The sequence below is a fragment of the Hyposmocoma kahamanoa genome, unplaced genomic scaffold, assembly GCF_003589595.1.
Source record: "Hyposmocoma kahamanoa isolate Upper Pololo Valley unplaced genomic scaffold, ASM358959v1 86, whole genome shotgun sequence".
Taxonomy (NCBI): Eukaryota; Metazoa; Arthropoda; class Insecta; order Lepidoptera; family Cosmopterigidae; genus Hyposmocoma; species Hyposmocoma kahamanoa.
The window spans coordinates 17,742,241-17,750,189 of NW_020654289.1; positions in this window are offsets into that span (position 1 = coordinate 17,742,241).

Here is a 7,949-nt window from a genome sequence, read left to right on the forward strand (position 1 = left end):
ACACTTATTGTCCTTTACAACAAATTGGCATTTCCCGTTTTATTTGTTTGAAAAGTTTATAAAATGACCAGTATACCTTCCCAAATTTGTACTTGATAATCACATTAGGGCTTCGTCCCTAATACGTAGTCCTATCCATCACACTCAACACGCCTATCAAAGTGGGAAAGCCACAGAGACAGCCCTGCTCCACCTTGTGGATAGAGTTGAAAGTGCGTTTGAAGACAAACAAATAGCACTGTGTGCCATTGAGGGTGCTTTTGACAATACACCCATTCGTACTTTGGTGAAGGGACTAACCTGCAAAGGTGTAGACTCTTCTACTACGCGATGGGTGCAAAACATGCTTTTAAGACGCAGGGCCATTATCTCGTTACACGGGGACCGGCTTGTGGCTTCCACGACACAAGCCGGTCTCCGCAAGGTGGGGACATATAATTTCTCCTCTCCTGTGGACACTTGCTGTGGATCAGCTCCTGTGTAGGTTGGCCGAACTGAATATTGACGCTCAGAGATATGCGGATGACCTAGTGATCACAGTTCGAGGGCACTGCCAAAGCACCATATCATCACTTATATAAGGAGCTCTTGACACCATTTCCGCGTGGTGTCAAGATAACGAATTATCTATTAACGCGGAAAAGAGAACCATAGTCCCATTCACTAAGAAGCGGAAACTAGATAAACTAGTGGAACCGATCCTTGGTGACAGGATTGTGAGTTTTTCCGCAGAAGTTAAATATCTTGGGATAACCCTAGATCAAACCTTAAGGTGGAACTGCCATGTAGCTAACACGGTTAACAAGGCCAAGATGGCCTTAGGTATCTGTAGTCGTATGGCGGCTCTCTGGTTATACAAGGCAATAGTGATGCCCATAACCCATGCCTGTAACATATGCCTCTGCTGTTTGGAGTGCTAAAGTCGTACGTGCTTGCTAGTAACGGGAGCCATGTCCACTACTCCGAGGGCGGCCCTAAATGCATTGCTGAATCTGACTCCCCTGCATATATTCGTACAGAAGGAGGCCGGTACCAGCATGTACAGGCTCACCACCAAGTTAAGGACCAGATGGCTCTCCCAGACATTGAGATCAACCCAGGACTCAATTCTGTTCTGGGAATGACTTTTGATGTCATGCTTCCTAAGCAAAACTTGAAAAAACTCTGCCAGGTAGAAGTTCCAACTAGGGAAGACTGGAAAACCAACAGTCTTACTTGGAAGGCCGGTAGCCCTCTTTGGTATACCGATGGGTCTAAGATGGGACCCAACGTAGGCTGTGGTATACACGGCGTGAGACCCAGGCTCAACTATAAACTGAATTTGGGACGACACTCTTCTATCTTTCAGGCCGAAATGTACGCCATAATTGCTTGTGCGGATTTGAACCTGAAGAGTTATATACTGGTTAACGTAGCCTACGTTAACCAGTACATTTACATAAACTCAGATAGTCAAGCCGCTCTACATGCACTAACCTCTGTCACCCAAACATCGAGGATTGTAGAGAACTGTGCGACTATACTGAATGCTCTCGGGGAAAGGAATAAAGTGGTCCTGCGCTGGGTTCCGGCTCACTCTGATGTCGAGGGAAATGAGGCAGCAGACGAACTGGCAAAGGCTGGTGCTAGGGAAACCTTTATTGGACCCGAACCATTTACAGGAATAGCCTACAGTCTGGTAAAGCTCACTCTGCTGACCGAGAGCACACACATCTCCCGAGAAGTGTGGCTACAGAGTAAGAGTCTTGAGCATTCAAAAGTCCGGATAGCTGCCTACAGTGCCAAACACTGTAGAAAAGCTCTGTCATTAGACAGGAATGGCATCAGAATGCTCACTAGAGTCTTAACAGGACATTGTGGCTTGAATAAGCATTTGTCAAATATTGGAGAGAGAGAGAGAGAGAGAATAGAGAGTGTAAATTCTGCCATGAGGCGGATGAACTCCTGCTCATCTTCTCACCCAATGTTACCCCCTGATGGGCGTACAAAGCTCCATACTGGGAAGGCACATGCCACAACCAGATGACATTAAATCTGTCGGAGCCACGAAAGTCCTTCAGTTCTTCAATGGTGTCGGCCTTGGCTCCGAACTGTAATTAGTGGTGATCATAATAGATCAACTAATGGTCGCAGTGATGAGGGGCTACATATGCCCCGAATGAAGCCACCCTAATAATAATACCTTCCAATGTTTGCTATTGTGCTCAGGAAAATGTGTTTTATATTTTACATATCCACATTTCACTGTCCTGACCACAAAAGCAAACGTTTTACAGCGTAATTGCCATTTTCTGTACTTTCTAGACATGGGGAAACAGGAAAACACAATTCATGCCCGAGTATAAAAATTAGTTAAAATATGTTATATACTTAGGTTACTATGTATTTTATTCGAAAGTTTATTCTGATTGTATTAAGAAAATGACAGAAACGAGGAGTTCGAAGCTGTTGAAAATACGAGCCCATTCCCTTGTGGTTGTTGGAGGTAAAGTACACATGTATATTTTTCTATAAATTTAGCCATATGTCATTTCTGTACGCCGTGGATACTGTTTTTACACTTTGGTAGGCCATGATCTTTGAGACCAAATCTAAGGTCGGGGGACTAAAGCACATAAGTAAAAAAATGCTTCAGTTGTTAACATATAATTATATATTTCTTGTGTTGGTTTTTGTGTTAGAAGTTAAATAACCTCTAGAATAAAGTTAGAAATTTATGAAGTAACAAATGAACTTGACTTACGTGCTTTAGCGGGTAGATGTATTAATTTAAATGAATGGTGTTGGATATTGACTTATGTGCTTTAGTCTGCAGACCTTAGAAATTGTGTTTGATTTTCTGTAGTATCGTAACTTCCAAAAGGATGGTCCAATCTCGATCTCTGTGAACGCCGGTATTTTAAAACGGTCCTGAACCGTGAACAGCGAAACTACAGCCGTTTTAATTAATTACTGAAACACTGTATGATATTACAACGTAGGAATTATAAACTATTTCATGACAGCATTATTACAAAATTATTATCTATGTAAATACATACCTGACAACCTTAATGGGCCAGCGGTCTCTATGGAACCAATTTATTACTAAGTCGATTCTGGTCGGGATATTCTGAGCTGTGCGATTGGAATTAATTTTGCTACTCTAGCATTCATAGCATGGGGAATTGTCTAGTTTGACTTTTTTTTTTTTTTTATACCTGACAGGCAAATGACTCCACTCCACCTGATGTTAAGTGGAAAGTGGTATCCAAACGCGAAGGAACCTAGTGCAGCGATGGAATCCTCACTGCACTAGCCGCCTCCACCCTGCCTGCCTACAATATGCCTCTTCACGCCTCGTTTGAAGGACCCCATATCATAAGAGGGAGGGAAGACATGAGCCGGAAGGGAGTTCCATTTGTCAACCGTGCGGCAGAGAAAGGAGCCACCGAACCTTTTAGTACGCGATGGAATGCGGCAGGTAGTGAAACGGTGACTACGAAGGCCAGCACGCGTGCTTCTGAGCAGGAACGGGGAAGGGGGGATGAGGTTGAACAGCTCCTCAGAGCACTCACCATGGTACATGCGGTAAAAGGCGCTAAGCGATGCAACATCTCTACGCAGTTGCAGAGGTTCAAGGCGTGATGAGACCTCTTCGTCGCCTATAATTCTAGTAGCACGACGCTGTAATTTATCCAAGGCATCGAGTAGGTACTTGGCGGAGCCGTCCCACAAGTGCGAACAATACTCAACGCAAGACCGGACCTGTGTTTTGTACAGCAGGCATAACTGGTCCGGCGCGAAAAAACGTCGCACCTTGTTCAGGACTCCGAGTTTCCGTGAGGCTGTTTTGATCACAGATTCGATGTAGCTCCTTGGATTCAAATCACAGCAGATTTCCATACCGAGCAAGGTGAAACTGCTCTGAGGTGAAAGTGCTGTGCTCATCAGAGAAGGCATGGGAAGGAACGGCGACAATTTTGTTGTTAACGCGCAAACCTGTGTTTTCTTGGCGTTGAACTCAACAAGATTACTAGATCCCCATGCAGATATGAGGTCCAATATCCTATTGAGCTCAACGACAAGATCAGATCGCTCTCTGTCAGTATCGGCGCGCCCAGCTGCGGGGAATCCATGATATCCCCCATGAACAGTGCTATCATCTGCATAACAATGAATATTCCCAAGTGGAAGCATATCATTGATATGCAGAAGGAAAAGCGTGGGAGATAGGACGGATCCCTGCGGTACGCCGGCGTTCACATTCACGAACCTCGAAATGCTGCCGTCAGAAACGACGCGAATTCTCCGCTCACGAAGGAAATCGGCAATCCAGCTGCATAACTGGGCTGGCAAACCGTACGCCGGGAGCTTGGAGAGAAGAGCTTTGTGCCAGACCCGATCGAACGCTTTGGCTATATCGAGGCTAACAGCCAACAATTCGCCACGTTTGTCTATAGCCTCACCCCAAATATGCGATAAGTACGCTAGAAGGTCATCCGTTGATCGTTTCGGACGAAACCCATACTGCCGATCATTAATTATGGAGTGATCTTCTAGGTATTGGGTCAGTTGTTTGTTAAGGATCCGCTCTAAAACCTTGCATATTATGGAAGTAATGGCTATGGGACGGTAACAGACTAAGTAATGGAGAGATTGTTTGGCATACTAGTAAAATAAAAATTGGATGGTGCTAGCCCTGCGAGACATCTTAATCTCAGCACGCCAATAAGATTAGCACGAACAGTCTATATCACAATTTCGCAATTTGGCACGCTCGGACACCCGCGTTTGCTATCAACCTTTGCGGGGGTTTACGAAGAAAAATTGCTCATTTAACTTTTTTCAAAGTTGTTCTGAAGTGTCGTGCTGTAAATTTAAGTTTTTAACCGACTTCGAAAAGGAGGTTTTCAATTCGACTGTATTTTTTCTTATTTTTTATACGTATGTTACGCGATAGCTCCGGCTTAAATTTTAATTTAAACTAAATCTGTGAACGATTTTAATGATTCTTTTTTTGTTGGAAAGAGGGTACCTCAGTGGTGGTCCCATTTAAATTTGAAGAAAATATTCCACCTCTAAGGGTGGCAAACTAGCGGATGAAAAACTTTTGAGGTCGCTTTTTTAGTACTCTGTATTGCGATTGTGTTATGTTATTGACATTTAATTAGTCGCTCTTTTTAACTTCAATAGACATTTTCTCTAAAATTACGTTTTTTACTAAACACCGATTTCCTGCTAATTAATTCCCTATAGTGTCAGTACCAGAGCAACGGAATTCATTCCGGAGGGCTAACCGAAATACGCAGACCAGAACCAAATTTAGAAAGTTCATTTCCTAAAGTGTCGCACCGGGTATCCAACCTACATCCAGCGCTCACATTATAAACTATTGGGCCACCGAAATCGTGAATAATTGAAAATAAAGTCTGTAACCTATTACCGCTAGCTACATATTTTTTGTTACTGGATGACTTTTTTTATTTTCCTTCTGATTCTTCAAAGCAGTTAGATGTTACGTGGTTACGGGTTGATTAGCAAGCAACAATTGACAGTGTTACTGCAGCGAAGTACTATCAATCTATATATATAAACGTTAAGTAAAAAATCATGAAGTCAATGTATTTTCGTTTTTTTTTTACAGAATCAGCGAATTTCTGGATACGAATATACGAGTATGTGCGATTTTCTAATATCATGATTAAGTACTTTGTATTATTATGTATGTGTGTGTAATATACGTTTGCATTTCTTGTCATTTGAGTTACATATCGATGGCTTTCTTAAATAGCGGCCTATCTCAAAATCACCTAATTCATCAGGAAGATGGTTTAAAACCGACTGCAAAATATCTAAGCTGCAAAGTTGAAATCATTTGTTGAATGCATGCCCATTGCCCATGTTGTCTATAAAATTTTGTTCATTCTGAGCACTGTTATGTAACAAGACAACAAAATGAACATTTTTAATTTTTAAGGCATTATTTTTAAAATTACTGTAGTGTCATTGTTAATGAATATATTATAGATTTGAAAAATGAACGTAACCTGCTTAAAGATAGCTTTTTACCTGAATGCGCAATTTACACTGACAAGTAATATCCACAAAACATGTTATAGCCTGCTCAGTCAATGAACTTCTACTATACTGGTGTGCACTTTGTATAGCATAGTCTACATAGAAGGTTTATTAGAAAATTTATATGTGGATTGTTAATCAATGCCCAAAGGCGGATTTGCAGTCTTGGCCGTCTTAGGCCCCAGGTTATGTACCGCCTACATCCGTTCAGTAGTTCTCGAGTTTATCGCGATCAGACAGACAGGCAGCTACGTCTGCCGACGTAGTGATTATACATTACATTATAGATATGTAACATATACATAAGATGTACGAAAGTGATTTAGGAAGATTATTGTTATACGATGCGGTGCAGTGCGGCCCGCCATAAAGGGCGTGAGCCTTTAGAATATTTAGATACTTTGAGTCATTTTCTGTTATCATCAGCGATTGGCCGCCCCTATAATCTAGCCATCCAAATCCAAAGGCAAATCCGCCACTGTTAATGCCATTAATATTTAAGTAAAACGAATTGTTGGCTCAGGTTACACTGTTTTAACTAATTAAAGATAAATGTACGTTAGAAAGCTAACTTGTTTGTGCCGATGAAAATGTTATGAACCAATATTGTCTTTACAAAGACATAACAGTTGGACCATACTCATGAGCACGCTTCTGCACTGCGTTTATGCTAAACGGGTGTTTTGATATAGGGTTTCTTCAGCATGCTAAATCTTGAAGAGTGGTGGCAAGGTGGGATGCAGATGACGGAGCAGCAGTAGAGCTCGTTGTGAAAGAGTTCGGTCCAGGGAAGTACTGCCACCTTACCTATTTCTGCCGCTATGTTACCTAGTTATGCATCGTTGGGGTAAGTTCCGATAAGTCGAAGACGTTAACTAATTTCAGCTGTTTTTAAAAGGGAATTTTGTGCTCAATCTTTCGCTATTTGAAACGGATTTGACCATTTGCCACTTAACCGCGTTTTAGTTAACAGACAACACATACAACGGTGTCACTATACGTAATCTATCCAGTATCGTAGAATTAATAATGTAGTACACAAAACAAGGGTTACAGTAGCAGTTACCTCCTTGTAAACTCCGCGCACCATTTCGTTCTCTCTTAGCTTAACCTCCTTAGAACAAAATTTGTACTGTCTAAAATAGTAACTTTTATTTTTATTTTGCTTTCATTTTGTTTTCACTTGTAATTGCTCAATCATGGCTATTAAGTCTGCCCGGGAGTGGTGACCTGGTTACCTGAGATACAGGCTCTCCTAGTTCAGGGACCAGCCTCCACAACCAGATTATATTTTGACGTTATGTAAAGCATCTATGTTTATTTTTACAAGCACTGTTTGTGGAGACAATAAATGATTTATTATTATTTTTTTATTTAAGACAGTTCGTCCAGGTAAGTAATGTCACCTTATACATTTCTGCCGCCAAGCGGTAATGTGACCATTACTGCGTTTTCGAAGGGTAAGGGTGCTGTGAAATTACAATCACATGCGACTTGTCAACTTGTCTTTCATAATCATACCCCCATAAACCAATTAAATTAAAAAATTTCAACATGTAAGTATTATATTTAGTAGGTTATTTCAATACAGCACGAGAATACTGTGGTGAACACCTTATTTTCTTCAAATTATATTTACGACTTGTAGTGAGTCATGTAGTGACTCTGTAGTGACCGCCAAGCGGTGATGTGACTATTACAGCGTTCCGGTTTTGAAGGGTAAGGGTGCAGGTGAAATTACAGGCACATGGAACTTGTTAACTTATGTCTCAGGGTGACGGGCCCAGTGGCAAAGCCCCTAACATCTTTGCTATTTAAAGCTGTAAGTGGCACTGCAACTGTTGTGGACAAGCGTGTAGCTTACCATCAGGCGTACGGGTCGTTCGTCT